This window comes from Sparus aurata, chromosome 3 (genome assembly GCF_900880675.1).
Source record: "Sparus aurata chromosome 3, fSpaAur1.1, whole genome shotgun sequence".
Classification (NCBI taxonomy): Eukaryota; Metazoa; Chordata; class Actinopteri; order Spariformes; family Sparidae; genus Sparus; species Sparus aurata.
In genome coordinates this window covers 32,643,089-32,667,306 of record NC_044189.1, presented here as the reverse complement: position 1 = coordinate 32,667,306, position 24,218 = coordinate 32,643,089, and the positions used below count along the sequence as shown (strand labels likewise).

Here is a 24,218-nt window from a genome sequence, read left to right as displayed (position 1 = left end):
CAGCAGGGGCTGAAGGAGGTCTGTTTACCAATTACCAATAGTTAATGTTTTGTTTTCATGAAAATAATGAAAAATAATGAAAAATAATATTGGTAAAAAGACATTCAAAATTGACTGGTTCAACATTAGGAGTGATACATTTGGAGTTAAGATGAGACGCAACATAGGTTGCCACACCGCCTCCTTTGGAGCCCCTGTCAGCTCTATAAAGCACAAAGTTGTCTATCTTCAGCTCATTATCTAGAATTCTATCATGCAGCCACGTCTCAGAGAGAGTAATAATGTTTGGCTTATGGATTTGGACCCAGGTCCTGAGAAGATCAATTTTTGGTGCAAGGCTCCTAATATTAAGGTGAATAATCTTTAAACCCTTTATATGATCAATTGTACCTTATCTTAAAGAGTAGGAGTATGGGAAACGAGTGGGTGGGCGAAGAGGGGGGGGAGCGGGAGAGCAAGAGCAGACAAGACAAACCCACACGTACAGACAAACAAGGAGGACTGACAGACACACCTGCACACACACACACATACACGCACACACTCATACACACACACACACATAAACAAAACAGAACGAAAACAAAAATATAGAAAAAAAATAATAATAGGCAGATTAACCAAGAGAGGACAAGTAGCCACAAGCTCAGGCTGCATGAAAGATTAACAATTACTTAAGAAAAGGGCCATCATTGCATAGCCAACCAGACCACAAAGATCTGCAGAGTGCATGTAATGCAGTTCAATTCATTAACAAAAAGTGTCCTGAATCCTGGATCAGGTGTTACGACAATGGTCTGCAGCGGGTCGATTGCGACAGATGACGTCATCAAAATCTCAGATTACGGCAAACGAAGTCTCATACACCATAGTGCTCTCCACAGTAGGCACAAATAAAGTTCAAAGAAATGTTCTGCGGGAGCAACTAGACGAAAAAAATGGTAAAACTGAGATCACAAGGATAATGTAGTCTGTATAAGTCATTTGGCGATGCTAGGGGAAAGGATAGTGAGTTAAATAAATGAAAATAGGGGAATGGATTTACTCACAGCCCTAACCCGGAGAGGAGGAGAGGGAGAGGTCACGAAGAAGAATTTCAGCTTCTTCTGGAGATCGAAACAACTTCAGTTTCCCATACACCATCACTCTCAGAGTACAGGGATACAGCAGAGAATATTTGAAGTCGGCAGCAAAAAGTTTCTTTTTAACGGGATCAAATTGACGCCGTTTGTGAATGAGAGCAGCACTGAAGTCGGGGAATACATGGACCCGAGCACCCATGTATGTGAGATCTCCTTTCTCCCTGGCCAGGCGTAAAATCCTCAACTTGTCTTGGAAGTGTAGGAATTTAACCAGGATGGGACGAGGAGTTGACCTGTTGCTGGTGGTGAAGGTTGGAGAGCGATGAGCCCTTTCAATGACAGGTGCCGTGGGGAAATTATCCTTGCCGAGGAGCAGCGGGATTAGGTCATTAATGAAGGCAATCATGTCCTTTCCCTCACGTCGCTCGGGTATATTAATGAAGCGGAGGTTAGAAGAACGGCTTCTGTTCTCAGCATCATCAGCTTTTTCTTTCAGTTATGCATTTTCTTTTTCCAGAGTTTCCACACGTTTTGTCAGTTCAAGGATGTTGTCTTCAGTAGATCCGACTCGGTGCTCGAGCTCGGTTACATGATCATTCACAGTTGATAAAGCTCCTTGAATGTTGTTCAGACCAGCTTGAAGGGTGTCAATTTTTTTGTCAAAATGAGCCAGCAATTCAGTTTTGACACTCTGAATTGCGTCGCAGAGTACTGACACCTGAGCTTGCTGCATGGCGAGGGTCAAAGAAAAAAAAAAAAAGAAAAAAAAAAAGAAACAGCTCTACCAAACGGCAATAAAAAGCTGGAACTCCAAAAATTCAATAAAAATCACTATAACATTGAATTAGGGCACAGAAAACTGTAGAAAGCCCCAAAATGTAGGAAAAACAGACTGAGATGTGTTGCAGAGGCTCAGGCTACTGCGGCCATCTTGGATCAGGTCACTCACAGCTACACAGGATACACAGCTAAGTAGTTAGCTTTCTATAAATACTTTGTTTATTAATTTTACATCAATAATCTACTATCTAATCTACTTACTAATCTATTGTGTTATTAAGGCCTGGAAAAATTTTGGGTGCGCGCACGTACTGCCCTTTTCCAACTTTGAGCCACTGCCCCTCTATAATCATGTGCACGTCCCAGCGCGTGTTCTGCATGTAGGAAGGGGCGGTGCTGCATTTCTCTGTATCAAGGACCCGTGTAGTTAACGATGATCCGATCGTCACACCCCGGCTTATCCGTTCACACTGGTTCGGTTCTCCAATAATACAGCCCTGATACTACCTCCAGAGCCGTATCAGGGCCAGAATTTCACCCCTTGCCACCTCTGAGAGATTCACACTTAGACGGAGGCGGGGAATTGGTGTAAGCGTTACTATTTTTGAGAGTTGTGTGTCTGTGTCCCACCGAATCAGACTTTAATTGTAGTGGTGGCTGTCCAGCTGGGGTCTCAGAGAGCATGCGCACTCGAGACTTCCGCTGATTGACTTGGCTAACTTCTGGTTTAGCTCAGAGCTAACTTGGATGGGGATAAAATGTAATTGGACGGCTCTTCTAGACTCTCCATTTTATTGGGCCGTTTTGCCCAAATTCTGACAGTAAAACAAATCATTTCGGGGGGTTGTGAGGCTTTTATTACCGTTTTACAAATGCACTTTTCACAATGTTAGCTATTGAGAAAAAGTCCCATGTGCATCACATGACGATGTAATTACACGGCTTGGCCACGACAAAAAGTGGTTCCAAGGCCTGGCTTGATCGTGATGATAAGGCCAGCTGCCTTCTTTGCTTTAAATAGTTCTCCTTCTCTTCTTCCATGGTTTTACTGGCAAACTCAAAACCATACCGCCATCCAATGTATTGGAGTATATCATCATGCTATTCACTGACAGGTGCAATGTATTGAGTGAGTGAGAACAGGACGAGCAGCTCCAAAAAATTGCAAATTGCAAAAATCTAAATTTGGTAACCAATGTTGATATTGTGGCAGACCGAAAAATAAAACTGTGCTCGGATTGAATGAAAATCCTCATTGTGTCTGTGATAGGCTAGTAGTCACGGCGCCCCTCCCTTACACACATACAGATGTGTTTCTGTGTCCTGCTCTGCTCACTCACACACACAGAACAGCTGTCTCTCTCTCCCTCAGTCATTCAGGTTTGCAGTCCTCTCTCTCTCTCTCTCTCTCTCTCTCTCTCTCTCTCTCTCAGCTTGCTCTAACCAGTTTTTGACGTCATGCACTAGGTGTCTGACACTTTCTTGCTGTATTTCATAAAAAATAAAGGTAGTAGTGGTATAAATAATATTACAAATTAAGCCACACACACACACACACACACACACACCTGGTGTGGAAATGAAAAAAATAAAATAAAAAAACCCCAAAAATAAATAAAAAAGAACCAAAAAAAAAAAAAAAAACACACTGATCATAAAAAAAAATTAAAAGTTAAAAAAAGAAAGTTATGTTGAGTATGAAAACTCTTGTTCATTACATTTTACTTCATAATTGCAACTGCATGTGTTGTATTCATTGTTGCAAAACTTGTTCGGTAAATAGTTTGTTTGCTATCATGATCAAAACCATTGATCTGAAGCTCAATGCTGATGTTGTCCTGTAAATAGTTTTCTAATCAGCAATAAATATAACAATTTCTGATCAACCCATATCAATTGCATGCTTAAAATAACATTTCGGTTAAAGCCACGCCCATTCAAGACAACCCGACCCACGTCCGGGACAAATCCCGCCCACTTCCGGGTTAGTTCCCGCCCCCTACGAGTACAGATACAGATACAGATAATTCATATGGTTAACAGATACAGATACAGATAATGCTGTACTCGCTCATCCCATATCAATTAATCATGCATAAAGTATGCCCATACACTGGGAGAAAAGAAAGATGGTAAGAAGAAATGGGGATCTGGGAGGGTTGGAGGGAGGCAAAAGATAACATGAGTAGACATTACATGCCCAAGACCCTTAAAATTATGATTTACTAATATAACAGTTAAGTAAGCAGTGTACGCGCTGTTGGCTGTTTAGGACAAATAAACAAGAAAGGTAAGCCCAATAAATGATTCCCTGCGCAGTACTTTTTGAATGATATGGCGAGCCTCTACGAAGTTATGATTTATGGTGGCAAGTTATGAGTTGCATAAGGGCAAAAAAAAAAAAATCACTTTTGTGTCCCCCCCCCCATACTGACATCGGATCTGCACCCCTGCAAACAGTATGCAATGCATACACCCACACAAAGACACACACTAAACATCGACATGAGGAAGGCTGGACCAAATATGTTTTATGTATTGATTTAGCCAGGTGTAAAAAAGACAAGCCATAAAGACAATTAGCAAACAGAAATGTTATTTATTTCTTCCTACCCCAAAAACAGGGTAGATTACTAACAATTACCATACTCCCAACGTTGGTCTATGGTCATCTGCAAATAACAGGTCTGGAAAAGGATAAAGGAATACATATCATATCAAAATGTAAGGGCAAACATAGCCCTAATAAAGTACTATACATAATATGCAAAAAACAATAAAGTACTATACAATAAAATGCTTAAGCAGTTACAAAGATAAGATAAAATACTGAGGTAAATAAAATAAAATGCTGACCTAAGTGGTACTTAAGGTGCAAGAGAAATAAGGTGTAGTTTTATTTACAGAGATAATAATTCAAAGCGCAATAAATGATGTGTTTGTTTTTGCGTGAGCGTTGTAAAGTCTGATGGCACCGGGTAGGATTGATTATCTGTGCCATTCCTTAAGGCAGCGGGGTTGGATTAGTCTGTTGCTGAAGCTGCTGTTAAGCTTGTCCATATCTCATATTGGATTTTCTCCATACATAAAGCACTAGAGAACTCAGTGAGCCAGGCCTCAAAACACAGGGATATCTCTTTGTTTCAGACCGTGATGATGATTTTCTTTACTACAACCATTCCATACTGGATTGACAGAGCCTTGCAGTGACTGAGAGCATCTAACTGTAGAGACCAGCCAAGAATGTCTGTTTCAGGATTAGGAGGAAGGTCATGTCCATGAACATTAAAGTAGTTATGGAAAAAACTTTTGATCAGAAGATATGAAGTTGGGGCAAAACGGAATGTTTGGCAGACATCTCTGCTCGGACAGCTGCACATCACCTCATACTCAACCTTAGGAAAACTGAACTCCTCTTCATCCCGGGGAAAGGCTGCCCTCGCATGGACCTGTCAGTCACTGTTGAGGATGTCACGGTATGGCCTTCTTTGTTGGCGAGGAACCTGGGCATAATCCTCGACAACGGACTGTCCTTCGCCCCCAACATCACTGCTGTGGCCTGATCCTGCAGATTTGCCCTCTACAACATCTGCAGGATCCGGTCTCTCCTTACAAAAGATTTAGCACAACTCTTGGTCCAAGCGCTGGTCATTTCCTGCCTGGACTACTGCGACTCTCTCTTGGCTGGACTCCCAGCCACTGTTGCAGCGTATCCAGATCGTTTACAATCTTCCCAAATTCTCCCATGTGGCCCCCTCCTCCATGACCTCCACTGGCTTCCTGTTGTGGCCCGTGTTAGGGGTGGGCGATACTGCAAATTTTGGTATCGATCCGATACTCAGTAAATACAGGGCCAGTATTGCCGATACCGATACTTTTTACTTGGAAATTCCTGATCAATTAATGATTTTGGACTTTTGCCTTTAATAAGTTGACCATGATTATAATAACGATAAACACAGGACAAAGATTTTAGCCAAATCAGAAAATTATATTTAACATAATTAAAGCCCCTGTACAGACTTTTCATTTAGTGTTGATTTTGGCGGCCCCGGTGGACGAAAGCGGTGGTGTTTTGACGGAATGAAGACCGCATTTCCCATGAGCCCTAGCGCCCACTGTCGTGAAGACGTTTGTCTGGCCGGCGCGTGTAGATTTGTTTTGGAAACGTCGGGAAGAAGACGGGACTTGCTTTGAAAACTTTTTTTTTGTAGCAGCTATCTACAGCGTGCATATGGATGAGGTAAAGTGTCTATTTGTATTTCTATGTAATATAATATGCCGCCGGTGAAACAAAGTAATGTTAAAACTTGTATCTAAGTTCTCTCTAAGTAATTGAATCATGCCTTGACCTGGACAAATGAGAATTTACACAGACATACATCTAAGTTCAGTAAGCCTACAACCAACAGTTTAGATAACTCGGTAGTAGAACTGTTTAGTTTAGTTGTCAACTTACCTTAGTAACATTTTATTGTCAGTGCAATAACCCAGCATTGGAAAAAACTGCAGTAGCATTGCCAACATAATATCTTACGTTGTAAGCTAACTGTATTACCGTGATGTCTGTGACATAGGCTAAACATGCAAAGACTGCACTATTGTCACTGTGTGTAATGCTGCTGTTGCACTGCAATTTCCCAGCTATAAATATTACCCACGGTGCTACAGAGCTAGCGTTACAGCAAAGTCAAAGTGATTGTGATGGATGTTTTGTTCTAAGTAAGAAACTGAATCATTTATAATGACAGAGGATATTACCGATGCATCGTTGCAGGTCGGCTGGGCTGATACACACAGCTGAAATGGATGCGTGATCTAAGACGTTTGTTGTCGTTTTTACGAGTGTAGTATCAAGAGCTAATCTAGTGGTAACGTTAGCCAGCTTTGTTGTAACAATATAAATTCATGTATTGCTGTAAACTACGTCCCGCAATACATTTCATAAATGAAATAAAATTTACATACCTGTCTAGGAGGAATCGGGCAAATTCTGGATCCGACTTGAATCCCTTCAAGCCCCGCAACTCTCTCCATCTCTCGAAGGAATCGCCATTGTTTATCCGTGTTTAGCCCTAGCTCGATCGGATTCCCTCTCGGCCTTTCGTTGGTCTTCGGTTCGAATTATTTTTCTTTTCATTGTCTCATTATCAGCCATGACAAAAGTTTTTGCTCGGTTAGCACTGGCTAGCGTAGCAACAAAACAGATATGCTGAGTGTCGTCAGTTCCGGTCTGACTGCCGTAAATCGTTTCATCAGTGGTCCGACCCGACCAAGGCCTTTCAGAGGTATAGAATTAGACTACTTAGAAAAAGCGTATCTTCACACTGATGGGCTCATTTGCTGTTGTAGGTAACACAGACACATCAGCAGAAACCAGAGACTTTTGTATATCCAGTTAAAAACTCCGTACAGGGGCTTTAAATCTATAACCTATCTGCATGTAGCCTAAATAGGAATACTGATGTTCCTACAACAGATACACAAAAGGGTTATTATATAATTGAGGCAAGTTATATATCTTAATATAAGTATATATTTTTGAGTTACAGTTACAGTGAACCTGAGTGGGGGGGGGGGGGGGGGGGGGGGGGGGGGGAGAGGTGAAGAGGAGCGCTGCGCTTTAAGGACTGAGAGAGACGCTGCGCTCACAGAAACTCTGAAGAAATACAAGTGATTTGCTGAATTTATAGAAGAGAAACTACAACAAAAATATCGATCTCATCACGCTAGTATCGATCCGATACCAATACTCACCTTGGTATCGATACTATCGATATTTGGATTGATCCGCCCACCCCTATGTTCGATTCAAGACGATGATGCTGGCCATCAAGGCTGTCAACGGAACTGCACCCGTCTACCTCCAAACACTGGTCACACCACACGCCCCAGGAAGAGCACATCCCTCATCTACGTCAGCTGGCCGACTGGTACCTCCATCGCTTAGAGCAAACAAAGCCCGCTCAGCGAAGTCGCAACTATTCTCTGTTTTGGCACCTCAGTGTAGAGCTTAGATCGGGCCCACAAAATCAAGCCCGACCTGACCCGAGCCCGTGCACGTTGTGTCCGAGCCCTGCCGGCCAGACACATTAACTGTAATTATGAGCCCGAGCCTGATTTAAACCCAACATTTTTGAATATGTGGGCTGTTATAACGGACGTTCTCAAGCTCCATGTTGCACTTAAACTACACAATCGGTGATGCCGGTAACGCGTTACTCTAATCTGTGTCAGGCCTGGACTGAAAGGAGGACTCAGATGCAGTGTAGAATCAAAATTCAACAGGCTTTTATTCTGTTATTTCATGCAACCAGACAGAGTGATAACTGAAAAGGCTATACAAAACCTGAACCTGACTGAACCTGCAAGGCGAAGCAGAAAACAAAAGAAAAGGGAGAAAACAAAACCACACCAACGGTGGGAACTTCAACAAGAAAACAGAAAACACACAACTAAACCTGACTTATCTTATTCTTAAAAATTACAACTGAAAACACTCTCAAGGAGGAAAACACGGCTATAAACAACTGACTAAACTAGAATACAAGAAAACTCAAAATCGCTCCAAACTGGAGGAAAGCAAAGGGCTAAACAAAACTGTGAGCTAAGCTACACTTCCAAAAGGTAACAACAAAAAAACACTCTACTCGAGGCATAACAAATGACAGAAACAAAAACCAATGAATATCAAAACTACAACAAGACAAGACTGATACTTAGCAAGACAAGGCTGTGACGAAGGTCTTGGGTGATCAACAGACGAAACACTTAGGCACAAGACAAGGGGAGACGCAGACTTAAATACACAGAAGGGTAATGGGGAACAGGTGGAAACAATCAGGGATCAGGGTGACGTCAGACCAGGGACACATGAGGAAGGGCAAGTGACCTGAAACGAGAGGGTAGTTAGAATTTTCAAAATAAAACAGGAAGTACACGAGACAAAACACCTAAGACGAGACAACTTCACCGCTTTGTAACAATCTGACCACTTTTTTTCCTTAACGATTAATCTAACGCGTGAGTATTTCCAAACCAGTAATCAGATTAAAGTTGCTTATTCAAGTCACTGTGCGTTACTATTATTTTGGACATTTTCCTTAGTAAAAATATATATTTTTGCTTTCTTCTTGCGTCTCGGGGAGTGACGTCACGTGTGCGAAAAGTCATGTTTTCAGCATGAGGACAGTCACGTGTAAAACCACGCAGTGACACAAACAACATGGAGGGAGGAGAGAGATGCACGTTTTCTAGCTAGAAATACAGTCATTATTTGAAATTATAAAAAAAAAACAACACACACACACACAAATGCTTGATCAAGGGCCCGGCCCGACCCGGCCCGAGGATAGTGACGGGAAATATCGGCCTGGTCAGGGTCGGGCTCGAGCTCAGGCTCGGGCAGAGAATCTAAACTCTACCTCAGTGGCGGAACGAACTCCTGACCAATGTCAGGACAGCGGAACCACTCTCCATCTTCCGCAAAAGACTCAAGACTCATTTGTTCAGACTTCACCTTGACCCCGCATAGCATGACTCCCTGCCGACCCCCTCCCCCCCCCAAACAAATAAAAAAAATGTATGCACTTGTATGTTCATATCGTTAGCACTTCTATCATAGCACTTAAGCACTGAAAGAATCTTTGACAAATAGTTGTTATAATCCTCAGATGAAGGCTTGACAGTTGTTTCTATATTTCTGTTACTCCATCGACTGATATGTCGTGGTTTCTCTCTTGTGACAAATGTACTTATTGTAAGTCGCTTTGGAAAAAAGGATCTGCTAAATGCCCTAAATGTAAAACCAAAATACCTGATCCAGTGTTCCATCTGATTGCTTCCATTTAATACACAGCAAAATCTGTAGTGTTGTTTTTTCAGTGTAAATAATTCTTAGTTGGTGGGTGTTGATTTGGGTGCTGTTTCAACACTCGTAGTGAGCAAATAGATCTGCGAGCGTTGTCAATCAAGCAGGTTAAATGTTAACACCTGTGACTGAGTTTCATTCACTCCGCCACATCCAGTTTGGACGTGCGCGCCTTTTTCACTCACGTCTGTTGGTAATGGGAGAGGACGTGTGGATTACACGGCTTAAACAAGGTAAGAACCGAATATATTTACTTCTACGGATGGTAATCGCTGTATGAAGTCGTGTTAACATATCATGGGTGTGAAGCGACTGAATTGTCACTGACGCTAGTTGAGACAAGCTGTTTATTACGTTCACGTTTGCTGGCAACAAGTGGTTGCTTAAAACAAAGTTATTGAGTGGCAACTTAATTATCCGGCCAAATATCAGGTGTTTAAAATTAATGTGTTTAAATGTACCAAGGTGACCAGTGGTGGATTAATTAACGTTTTTTTAGTCAAATGATGTTGAGTGGTTGTCAAATTTTTAAAACTGCGCAACAATGTGGGGGAGGGGTGGTGCCGTCGTCGTCATAGAGAAATTGTAGCCCTTTTCAGACTTTTTCCGTTTAATCAGGCACGGACGTCACCTGTTTATTCTCATTGACGCAAACACACAACTAACCATTGTCCTTGATAACGTGTTCACACTCACTGAAAATATACCGTTTGGGCCAGGCAAGTCAAGGCGCATGCAACAGGCCGAAGTGGTGCTGGAGTCAGATCTTATGCCTCCATTCCATAGGCGGAAATCCGGGGGGGACGGGGGGGAAAAGTCCCCCCCTCCAGTAAAGCTGTCCCCCCCTAGAATAATTTGAGACACAATTAATAATTTTTGAACATGCAGTTGCATTTATTGAAAGCACAATGTAAGCAGTGCTCATTTAATCGCACAATAATGTGCTATTCACATCTTTAAAGATTTAGTCCCCCCCCACCCCCATTCCGAGAAATGGTTGAGTCCACCCCACAGTCTTTCCAACGGGTGGAGCTAGCACCGTGCTTCGCGGGGTAAGAGGTGTGTATACCACACAGACATAGCTACATAAGTTACAACAACACACTGTCGCTGTCTGCAACATTTATCCTGCATTGTTCAAAAGCCTACTCAGTTACGAGTGCTGTTAAACTAAGTTAAAAGCTACAGATAGTGATAGTCACAGACAGAGAGAAGAGGAGAGGGAGAGGACAGGACAGGACAAGAGCAGTAATAATTATTTTTGTCATTCTAAAAGACTGTCTGGATATAAATGTCAGAATCAGATATTACAGACATTTTAGATTTTTTTCCAGGAAGGTTTAATCCAGTTATCCAGAGTTAATTGTCTTGAAATATGTTCAGTTAACTAGTAGATACTGTACCTACTTTGTTTTTAAAACTGATTTTTATTTCATTTCTGAGTCAAATGTTGCATTCTCTGTCAATCTCCAATTACATTATCACAACTTAATGAATTTTCAACAGATTTTTTAGCAGTATTGTCACAAGTGTGAGATCCTATTATTACACATGATATTCATTCTGGAGTTGTACACATTTGACAGTAAAAAATATTATTGCCACTATCCACCTAATACCATTGTTTTGTATTGCTGGGTGAATAAACAAGAACTTGTATACAGGTAGGGTAAGGACTAATACAGTATAATGCAATTATTGTAATTATCATTACTTTAGACAACATTTTTTAAAACATTTGATTTGAACATGCTGACAGTGCAAGAGTGCAACACTGTGTGTGAGAGAGAGAAAATAGCATAATCTGATATATTTCATTTGGAAAAAGGCAGTTATCTGATTATGAGAAATCTGATAAACAAACTTAGATGTTTGCCTGATAATTAGTTTATTCATTGCACGTGTACATGTTAATTAGATTTAAATCATTTGGGTTTAAGTCTAGACATGTGCAGGTGGACTCAGCCAGTGCTAAGAAAGGTCTTCTGCCTGCCTGTTGGAGAGATAGAGAGACTAAGTGTCAAATTGCAGTAAAAGATGCTGTATAAAAGACAGGCTACAACTTTTATTCCTTGTCCCCCCCTGGAATTATTCTCTAAAATGTTACTGGTTATTGTCCCCCCCAACTATGAAATGGGATTTTCGCCCCTGCTCCGTTCCTTTCCAAGAGCCCTTTAATTTATTTATTTTTTACACCGTCAATGCAAGTGACTATTCAAGATAAGAGGTTAAATGAATTGCTCTCAAATAAATCGGTCCCCCTTGTTCATACCAAAGAGCTGTTCAAAAGAATCGGATCATTCGTGAACGTAACATCACTAGCATGATGCAGAAATTATGCAGCAGTGAAGCATGAAGTTTAACAGACACATTTCTCCACTTATTCTACAAGGTGCAGTCTAAAGATGTGGCAATGTTGCTCAAGGTGAAGTACCAGAATACCAAGAAGTACATCCGATTACTGTCAGGGTTCACCTTTTTGGATTTCATCGCTCAAGGTGAGTAGCCATTTCATAGTTGCCCTTACAACAAATAAACACAAGGATTTATGTATTTAGGATGGCACTTTTGGTTTTCAATTTGGGTATCAATTTGCAAAAAAAGATTTTTGTATTGGATACACTGGTGTTGGAAATGGCCAAAATACAACATTCTGACGCTGCGGTTACTGCACAAGTGAAAGCATTATGTAGTTTCAGAGATGTTAAAGAGAAAAGTTTGATCAGCCATCCTTAAAGAGCAGTTTAAAGGTGGTGTGCTTAATTGCATCTATGCCCCCCAAAAAGTGTTAGCATTGTGGTCTACATTGTGACAGCCATCACTAGCTCAGAGTGTTTTATCAGAAATATGGGTCCTCCACTCTGCAGTAAGCAGAAAAGACATTTTCTGGTATCCTACACCCTATTTCAGCCTATCTGAAGAGAACTAGTAGAAACTTATTTTTTGTTTACTGCAGAGCAGAGAGACTGGGAGATCCATGTTACTGACAAACACCCTAAAGCACTGACAACTGTTGGAAAGTAGAGCTATTCAACACTTCTACTCACAAATGCAAATCACTTACTGCACCTTAAGATCAGCATCATGTATTTTTTTTTATTTGTTTTCATGATTATCTTCCTTCAGTCAAATACAAGTTTGGGCTTCCTGATGCTACTGAACTTGATGCTTTTGATGAAACCCACACAGTAGTTGAGGAAGACATCTTTTCTGAGCTGATAGAGGCCAGTCCAGATTTATGCCTGACAGTACGCGACAGAATTCCTGATGCAGGTAGGTACATTTCTGTTATCAATAAATCAATAAAAAACCAGATATTGGTTAGGTCACCACAAGTGAAAAGTAAGTAGTAACTTACTTTGATATTCATTAGAACATAATCATCATTAAAAATTGGCCAAATCAATGGGGTATGAAAAACAAAGTCGATGATTATACTATTTCATTTCTTAACTGTATTCTTTACTCCATCTTATATTTAGAAAAAGTGTGTAGTTATTGTTTGTAACCTGATTCTGATCACATGAAATCTATCAACTACCTAGTTCAGACACTGGAGTAAGAATTCATTCTTGAGATACAGCTCGATCCTGGTCCAAGTCCAACAACACAAGACAGCATTATAGAGGAAGGTATGTCTTGTTATAAAATCAGTTGTAATCAGTGTTCAGGGTTCTGCTTCACAAATATCAGTTGAGAGCTCATGTCTCTGCGTTGACTACTATAACAAAGTAGATTATTAAAAAAATATATTTAAAAGAAATTTCTGTATCTAATTGCAAAAACAGTTTCAAAATGTGGGATCAGGTGTGATTTTTAACAAGTGTCTGGGGAACCACTAAATGCTACATTTCAGGCATGTCAGTTATGTTTTATTTCTTTTGGACTGCTCTCCTTTAGATCATTCAACATCATCCTCCCTCACGGATATGAAAACATCACTTTTTTCAAGCGACAATGACAACTCCAGTCGAATGGAATATGGGATTCCCATAGGCAGACGTACGTCCAGCTCTGAAGTCAGACCCAGGCCTACCACAGAAGTTTCAGAGTCAGAGGCTGCAAAAGAGGTAGTCAAAGGCAGCAGATGTAATTTACATTGCTGACCATCATAAAGTGTCAAACTAAATTAGTTTCTCATCAGAGTATTGACATTTAGAATGATTGGGTTCAGCTAATAGCTCTGTACTTAGTAATCTAAGGCAGATAAGAAACAACATTGTTTCATCACAAAGCATATTGCACTCACATAATCAGTTAAACAATTGGTTAGATTTTTTGGCTGAAATTGCTGATCCATTTTTGTGTGAGAAACCCTCCAGAATCTGTGATTTTAACTCTTAATCTTGTGGTATATTGTTAAAACAATTTTATCCTGAAAGACTGATTTGTACACTGAAAACTTGATTTTCTCTTACACAAATAGATGGTAAAAAATGCCTTGCTTTGCAAACCTGGCAGTGAGGATGTCATTGAAGAGTACGAGGCAGAAAAGTCGCTCACTCACCGCACCCGGAGACAACTTGTCGACATATTGGCTAGCCATATGACTGAGAGCCATGGGTTAAGTGAATTGTTGGATTGTAAACATTATATTAAGAAAGATTATCATGATAAAAACATTGCATTGAATTAACATAGCAAGTGGGGCATTTTTCAGTTGTATGTTTTTGTATTTTAAGAATATGGTCTTGACCTGTTTATATGAGCAGTAGCATCTGATTACATCTATTGTGGTTTGACACAGTATAAACTGATTTGTAATGTTGTTTCTAAAGGAGGATGACTTCCCGTAAACACAAGTAGAAATATGCCCTGGGAATTATAACACTCTTTCCTTCACTGAAGGATCCTTTTTCTCCAAAGGGCTATGTAAGTTTAAAAAATGATGACTTCCAGAAAACACACCAGTTTTACTGACAATGGTTTTGGGATATTAGTTAAAATGATTCATGCTTCATAGATGCTAATCAAAATAGTGTGGACATTTATACATTCTTGTATTTGTTAAAAATAATTGACACCACCTAAGCCTAACAAAATATTTTAAACTCGAATATGCTACAAAAGTTCAACTCTGCCATTAAGATTGTCATTAGGATGCAAAATGACATCAAATTAGTAAAAAATGCCTCGTCTTGCAATCGGAATGAATTCGGGCAATAGGATACTACACATGAATTAGAAAATGGCAAACCTACTTTAAAGTGATTATCCTTTTAATACTGTTACCACATTTTTTGTAAAATCAAGGAATGATAAGACTTTCGTAATGTTTTATAAAATATCTTAACAGGAGCACTTCTATGATGCGGAGAAAGGCACTGGATATTTAGCATGGCGCCTTAAGACCATGTCCAGGAATGCAGTAAAAAGACCAGCCAAGACAGCTCCAGTGGCTCAAGCACAAGGACCAAAGCGCCGAAGATTGGCAGCCACTTTGCCTGAACAGCTTGATGGAGATGCTTGCAGGGAAGCCATATCATATCTCATTCACTCTCATGATGAAGCAAGTGTGTTTCAGAAGAGGAAGATGACCTTTCAATATCGCCAAGATCTAGTGCATGACCCACAGAGAACCACAGATGTCTTTAAAACATTTCCACGGTTATTAGATGTCAACGGGCTGGTGAGTTGCCCATTTCATTTATTTACACTTCATTGTTTTGTTGCTTGAAATACTCTGACCTTCTTGAATTTTGTGTATTTATATGCTTATGTGATCAACAGCTGAATCAAGACTTCCTTCTGCTGTTTGGAGCTGAAACAGCCTCCAAGATGCTTGAGAAGTGGGACACAACTTTCAGGGCCAAGGCTATCAATGAGGCCAAAAACTTGACTCAGTCATTGAGCTGTGCCGACTTCTAAAAGCTGCTGAGAAACTGACAGAGAATGATAACACCGGTCAGCTAATCGACATGATTTTGATTCCAAACAGCAAGTGCTGGTTACTTTGTGCATTCCAACTTGATACTAATGGCTTGTTTCACCTCATTATCCTCCTGATAGCCTGGGACGGTGACATGGCTTTTCTGCTGCTCCTTGTCAATCTCCTGCCACCCACAGTTGGACGGAAGAGGACCAAGATAAGCCCCAGTGATGCAGTGGACAAAATGTTGCACTTTCACAAGGTATGCATGTCTTTTTTTATCCAGCTAGCCAGTATTTTATATGTATTAACTCAATTTAAAATGACTTGGAAAAGCATAGTCAAACAATAGGACTAAACTGAACGTCTTCACGTTGGCTACAATTGCTCAACTGCGAGGACTTCTTTGGGACACATGGCTTGTTTAAGAACTCAACTTTTCTGGTGTACAGACCCAAGTGAGCAGTTGAAAACTTGATAGTGTAAGGTGTCAGTTTAGTGCATTCTCATTTATTAAATTTTTGGTTCCTACCTACCTTTCAGTTGAGGCGGGCTCATTGATTGTTTTTGTTTCTAAACGGTACCACTTTAATGAAACACCGCCTGGCAGAGCACGGCAAGGGAGAAACCTCATGGTTGGTTGTCTCCACACTCGGTAAAGTTGAGTAAAGATAAAGAGTTACAACATTAAAAGTAAACTAAGAAGACGAAGATAGAAGAAAAGACAAGATTCAGCCCCTTTGGTAGTAAGCAGCCTACGAGGTGTGTTTTATTGGTGTATTTGTGTAATTAAATTAAGCTAAGAATTCTGCATTAGCATTTATGTGATTGTTTGTTTACTTTCTTTTTCTTCAGTTCTCACAGGTCGGTCGGTGACTGTGAATAAACCCTGTTTTGAAACGATCTCAGGCCTCATGCTTTACTACCTAGTGGAGCTACATAAGGTGTTAATGTTACCGTTCTGTTTTTAGTCATGCTGCAGCTTGGATGAACACCTTCGGGGAATAGATGGTAGACAACCATACATCCTTGCTGTTGGTCGAACCAGGAACAGGATTGACACTTTCTACATTGTTGTGGACAAACAGCTCATCCCCTGCCAAGCCACTAGCTCGCTGGGTGCATTTGATGAACTGTTTTAATTCCACTACGTGTTCAACCTGTCGTACGATGAGTACCTGGGCCAGCTCTTAACCTTCGTGCAAACAACAGTTTTCAATATTGATGTAGCAACAACAAATGAGTCTCCCAGAGTTTGTGAGTTTCGTGCTAAAGTCTTCAACTAAAGTACTTAAATGTTTAAGTGTTTCATTTGTCAAGTTGTGCATGTTCCCTGCCAGTCCTCGATCTCTCATCTGAGACTTGATCACAGTTTTTACTGCAGGTTTAAGTTAGTTTGTGCACAAGATCGTTGTAGGCATCAGTTTTCAACATATTCAGGTTTCAAAAAACATTTAATTAGTTCTCATGAGAAGGATTCTTGTCAAAGTGGAGATGCAGCAAGGCCAGAGTCATTTCAACCTAATTTCCACATGCTCCAAGATACCTCAGAAGTTGCTGGAACAAGTGTAATGCAAAACCCAGAGTCTGAGTGTTTTGAGGACAATGGATCAGGTCAAAGGAACAAAGAAAATACAGAAAATATTTGTGCTTCAATTATTTTTTTTAACTACAAGGAAGTGGCATAGCAAATAGTGTTGTGTCATCAGTTGTTGGTGATTTTGAAGACATGCTAGTGGACTGCACTTTCAGGTTAAGCAGCAAGTACTGTCTGCTGTGCCTAAAGATAATCCTGTAAGAGCTACATTGGAAAAAGATCTGGAGACTTTTGAAAACCCGTTTGTTAACTTCAATACTGAAGGTGGAAGATTGAATTATTTCAACAAGAAATGGGGTGTTGTGGAGCCAGTAGAAAAATTTCTAAGAATTTGATTTGATACAAGGCGAAATAAACAAACCGGTACTTATGATCAAGTCCCAGTGAACGATACAGTTGTTTACATACCAATTTTGGAGACGATAAAATTCAAAATTCAGGACTTTTGTGATGGAAGTTATTCTGAGACACATCCATTGTTCTCTAAACACCAGAATTCTTTACAAATCCAGTTGTTCTATGATGACTTTGAGACTGCTAACCCACTGGGTTCAAAACGTTGTGTTCACAAAATGGGTGCTCTATATTTTCTCCTCAGAAATCTGCCACCAAAGTTTAACTCTGCCTTGATGAATATTCATTTGGTTGCATTGTTTCACACTGAAGATTTGAAGAAATATGGCTTTGATCCCATTCTAGAGCCACTGCTTAATGACATCAAAACACTTGAGAGTTGTGGCCTTCTGCTTCCTTCTGCTGAAAAAGTCCATGGCACTATATGTCAGATAACTGGGGACAACTTGGGTATGCACGCAATTCTGGGATTTACAGAATCCTTCAGTGAACGTTATTTTTGTCATTATGTTTGATCGAAAAAGATGATGCCCAGGACGTTTACAATGAGGATGACCCCAAGGTAATCTTGCGTGGAAAGGACCTTTTTGAAATGCACTGCAATGACCTGCAGTCAGACCCACAGAAGTTATCCGTGTTTGATTTAAAAAAGAACTCGACTCTTAACAGCTTAAAGTTCTTTCATTTATTTGTCATAATTTTTCTTTGGACATTGTGCATGACATTCTTGAAGGGGTGGCTCAGTATGAGCTGAAGTTACTGTTGGAATATCTCTCAGAAAATGTTTTGTCGAAATCTTATCTGTTGTCTAGAATGTATGCCTTTGACTATGGTTATGTGGAGCGCAAAAATTGACCTACAAGGACAAACTTGGATAGTAATGGCAAAAATATAGGGCTCAATTCCATTCAGACTCTTTGTCTTGTAAGAAACATTCCTCTGCTTTTTGGTGACATTGTGCCAGAAGGAAACCAAAACTGTTTTTTGCTGCTGCTTTTACTGCAAATAATAAATGTTATATTTTCTCCGTCTGTTACACGGAGACAGACTGTACTTCTTAAGCATTTGATAATGGAACATCATGAGTTGTTCAAAGAGCTGTATCCCGATAGAAACCTGATCCCGAAACATCACTTTATGATACACTATCCATCTTGTATCCGAAAAATTGGACCACTAATACATATGTGGAGCATGAGATTTGAGGCAAAACACAGGATTTTCAAAAACACTTTTAAAAACTTAAAAAACATCACAAAATCTCTTGCAAAAAAACATCAAATGTCTATTGCATGACATCACATTCAAAATGTAGTGAGTATGGACCTATGAAATCTATTACAGTTTTTTTCAGTCGCTAACAAGCGTTTGTCCAACCAGTTGTCACATTTTCAAAACTCTAAACACAAGTTAGCACAGCATCGGTCTTTTGTAGCCATACCATTCACACATTTCATGTCGTTTTCACACAATATGCAGTCAGTGAACACATTTCCACAATGCTTACATTTTCTTAACAGACAAGCAATACCTCCAAACAAAATTATGGATTGTTTTTGTATTATTTACGAATTTTAACACTAGAGTTGATCCGGATACTCGGCTGAAACAAGTATCCGGTACTGATAAAGCACTTTTGCCGAGTACGAGTATTATACAAGTAATACGAGTCAATATCTGTGCTCGGGTCTGTCTCTCCCTCAGTCATTCAGGTTTGCGGTCTTTACCATTAGCGTTTAGGGTTTATTCAGCTTCAGGTTTGTTTTTACTTCGGTTTGTACTCACTTATTAACCAGTAGAGTTCTGGTAAACGTGGGTTCGTTCAGACTTGGTGCTTGGTAGAATGTGACTCCCGTTGCGTCTCTGCCTGTCGGAGATTTTTTTTCTTTTTTTTTTTTAACCGTCAGCTGGCTCTCTCTCTCTCTCTCTCTCTCTCTCTCCCTCTCTCTGCCGGTTGTCGGAGTTTTCTTTTTTTTTTTTAAACCGTCAGCTGGCTCTAACCAGTTTTTTTGACGTCACGCACTGAGTGTCTGACACTTTCTTGCTGTATTTCATAAAAAAATAAAGGTAGTAGTGGTATAAATAGTATTACAAATTAAGCTACACACACACACACACACACACACACCTGGTGTGAAAATAAAAAAAATAAAAAAGAACCAAAAAAAAAAAAAAAAAAATCACTGATCATAAAAAAAAATAAAAGTTAAAAAAAGAAAGTTATGTCGAGTATGAAAACTCTTGTTCATTACATTTTACTTCATAATTGCAACCGCATGTGTTGTATTCATTGTTGCAAAACTTGTTCTGTAAATAGTTTGTTTGCTATCGTGATCAAAACCATTGATCTGAAGCTCAATGTGGATGCTGTCCCGTAAATAGATTTCTAATCAGCAATAAATATAACAATTTCTGATCAACCCATATCAATTGCATGCTTAAAATAACATACCGGTTAAAGCCACGCCCATTTCAAGACAACCCGGCCCACGTCCGGGTTAAATCCCGCCCATTTCCAGGTTAGGTCCCGCCCTCTCCGAGTACAGATACAGATACAGATAATTCATATGGTTAACAGATACAGATAATGCTGTACTCACTCATCCCTAGTTAACACACAACATCCCACAATAGCAAAAACAGTATTCCAAACCTTAGATACAATATAAAAACCTCTGCTTCTGCAATGATATCAGTTCAAAAACAACATATCTCAGCTGATAATAAACAAACAATTGAATAATTGACACACAGCTGATTTATGTTGGGTAAATTGGGCCAACCACAGCTGATTCCAGTCTGGCTTAGACTCAGTGGCAGGGGTTAAAAGGAGGACTTTAAGGAGTGATGTTTTTGGAAACAGAAACAGAAAAAGACAAACACTGTAATGTCTGGACGAGGAAGAGTAAGAGCAAGGGGCCCAGGGAGAAGAGCAGGCCCAGTGAGAGATGCAGTGAGAGGTGCAGGAGCAGTGAGAGATGCAGTAAGAGGAGCAGGAGCAGTGAGAGGAGCAGGTGCAGTGAGAGGTGCAGTGAGAGGAGCAGGCCAGGGAGAAGAGCAGGCCCAAGGTAGAGGTGTAAGAATGCATGGTGGTGGCATTCCTAGGGCTGCAAAAACAGCAGTCAGTGATGAAATTCGTGCCACTATCATTGACCATGTAATCAACCATGGTCTTTCACTAAGAGAGGCTGGTGAAAGAGTGCAGCCCAATTTGAGGGTCAACGGTTGCCTCCATTATATGCATCTTTCAACAAACTAACAGGTAAGTATTGCATTTTACATGGATTCTTTCTATTCTCACTTGACATGTCAATAAGGCCATACAGTAATGCATATGTTGATTTTTTTGACCCTCTAAAGAATGCAACGTCTTCCTCCCTCTGGGGGAAGAGGAAAGCTCCTCAAAAATTATCAAGAGCTTGCCATTGTAGTAATGGTTGTTGCAAATAATGCAATAAAACTGCATGAAATTCAAACTAGAATTGTGGAGGACCATGAGATATTTGACAATATCGATAGCATCAGCCTCACAACCATTACAAGGACATTGTCCAAACAGAGTGCAGATGAAGCAGCTCTACACTGTTCCCTTTGAGAGGAAAAGTGAGAGGGTAAAGGAGCTACGACGACAATATATCCAGGTATAGTACTGTATGTTCAATTCAACGTCCAGTTCTATAAGCTTTGCACTTTGCAAGTAGGTAACCTACACAGTAATAGGTTACAGTACAGTATGGTATACAGTAATGAGATTTACATAAACTTTGTTTCAGAGAGTTATGGAATTGGAGGCCAACCAGGCCCCTCATGAATTCATATACATAGATGAGGCAGGATTCAATCTGGCCAAAAGGCGTGGATGTGGACGAAATGTAATTTCCACAGTTGATGTGCCAGGACAGAGAGGGGCAAACATTACCATGTGTGCAGCAATTGCAAATGCAGGATTACTCCTTCACAGATGTCAGGTTGGACCCTACGATACCGAGCGCCTCCTTGCCTTTCTCAATGATCTCCACCAGCACCTGGTTCCAGAGCAGGATCAGGAGGGTGAAAACATGAGGACCTTTGTAATCACCTGGGACAGTGTGGCTTTCCATCATTCGCAAGCAATAACAACATGGTTTGAAGTCCACCCAAGACTGGTACGTCTCTTCTTTCCACCCTATTCACCTTTCCTCAACCCCATGGAGTGACACCTGTAAAACTGAAACATATAAGTATATGCAGTTTTTGTAATGTCAACAATAGCCAGTATTTTGAAATCTGTTGTACTTTGCACTGCATGAAAAGTGGTATTTTCGGCCCCGTAAACGCCCGGAAATCTCCCTAATTTTCGGCAGTTAACGACAATTTACAGGCCGTGAACGTGGCGTTTGTCTGTGCCGAAAATTGTCGGAAACGAACCATGACGTCAGTGGAGCTCCAGGAGGTGCGAACGGCTCCAATTTGCATATGAATAGCAGCGAAACCACGCCTTGCCAGAGAACGTGTGGGCTGGCTTGAATATCCCCACTCAGTATTGGATGAAACCACTACTCATAAACAAGCAAAATCGCTCGTGATTGGTCACCCTGGGTCATTATAAATGTAAACCCCAGTGAGAATTATTTTTTATATATATATATACATATATAAATATATGTATATATATATATATATATAATTTATATATATATAATTTATATATATATATATATATATATATATATATATATATATATATATAATAATCTGCCCGAAGCATAATCTGCCCACACAACAAACGGGAAGCGCACAAGAGGCCCAAAATCCTACAGCACCGCGAAGTGTCTGTTTTTGCAGACGTCTGTGGTGCGCTGCCCTGTACTTCGGAATCGCCTCTCATGTGACAGCAGTGTGGCGCAGAGCTCGGTGAGCTCCCGGCTGCGAACGGACGGAGGTTGCACAATTCATCCAGACACCCGCCATCTTGTGCCGTCTTCCTCCTCAGACATCAGGTCCATGGCGGCGCACTTCGAAAGGTCCACCTCATCCTCAGCAAGCACATTCTGGCTCGCTTTCAGCAGCTGTAAAAACAATCAATAAGATGATCAGTACTGCGCGATGCACTGCGTATGGATACAACACATCTATTATTTAATAGAATAATAGTCACATTGACCAAAGACGGATCCAATCTAATAAATCTTACCCTCTTTGTCCTCTATCGACTCCGAGCTGAACTCCTCACAGCGTCTGCCTGCGATGCAAGATCTGCTTGCTTGTTGTCCTGCGTACTGTCTCGTAATGTCTTACAGGCAGCTGGAAAACAATTAAAAAGAGTGGTATGAATAAAGAAACGTACGTCACAGTAAAATTAAACAGGGGAGAAAACAGTAACAGTTACTTACAGACAATGGCGTCATTATCGGCATCGTGTAAATCTGGACTTGCAGATGTGGCTCCGAGCTAACAGGAGGTCGCGGCCTTGTTATGAGGCGAGGTTAGTCTGTGAAAACAAAATGCTCGCAGCAATAAACCTCCGTGTCCCTCTGCGGCAGCGAAGCTCCGTCCGTCGGCGACATTCTTTGTGGCGACCCGGCAAAGCTCCTCCCGTCAGCGCAGGCCTCCTCTTGACAATGGCTAGGCCGCTAGCCTAGCTCCTGCTAGCTAGCTTAGCTTCTGCTAGCTAGCTTAGCCGAACTTGCTTCGTGTCCATTAAAACACAAACACTTCCACTGCGATGGAGAGTCCAACTCACACACTCACAGCACGTCGTCTGACAACAGTTTACAGTCTGTTAGTGATAAAACACGACACTGACGACTAGGGCTGCACGAAAAATCGTTAAAAAATCGCGATCTCGATTCACACATACACGTGATCTCATTTCCACACATGGCGATTCTGAAGGATTTTATATCTCGAGCTGAATCACAAACAAATGGTCCTATTTTCCTCCCGGATTTTTTGAAGCGCCGCCAAACGTAGCACTTGATTCAGTGGAGGAAGCCCGCCTTCAGTTGAGTGTTTGGAAGGAGTGAGAGTGAGAAGCCGTTTTTAGAGTGGGCAGCAAGCCGCCAATCTGCCCGTCCTTTTGGCGGCTAGGTCCACGGTTTTAGACAGAGGGCAGCAAATTGAGGGTCTGTTTTGATCCGCCGATTTGCCGCCTCGGAGGGTACACTTATTTCCACCTCGCCTGCTAGATGGGCAACTGGACAGCCGCTGAGATCCGGGAGATGCTAGCGTCTCCTTGATCTCTAGCTTGTTGTTGTAGCGCAAGCTAGGAACGGTCACTACTTTCAAATTAAAAGCCCCCCGCTAAGAACCCAGTTCTAAACTTCAATGGGGTGCAATGTAAAGCTCTTATTTTGAAGACAAATTCGTTGTCAATTGTTCACAGGCCAACTTCGGGCTTCACGTCACGTAACATGTTTACGCCTACCTCTGAGGCGGCTTTTGGAAAAGGAGGAATATTATGCCTCCGTTTTAGAAAGCCGACCACAGCAGCTATCACATATCACCTAGCCAAGGATACGGCCCCAATAAACACTGTACAACATGAGGGATTAAAGGATGCCCTCTCATCTTGGAGACTTTTTTTTTTTTTTTTACTTTTGTAAAAATCATTTCTCATCCAATGATAGAACTTGAACAAAACAAAAAAAAAAACATTGCTTTGGCAGAGACATAGTAGTATGCCTC

General features: G+C 40.8%; 1 pseudogene; it reads left to right on the top strand.

Moving 5' to 3' along the window:
• Window positions 1-7,681: 7,681 nt before the first annotated feature.
• Window positions 7,682-16,887, top strand: LOC115578581 (uncharacterized; annotated as a pseudogene).
• The last annotated feature ends 7,331 nt before the right edge of the window (window positions 16,888-24,218 follow it).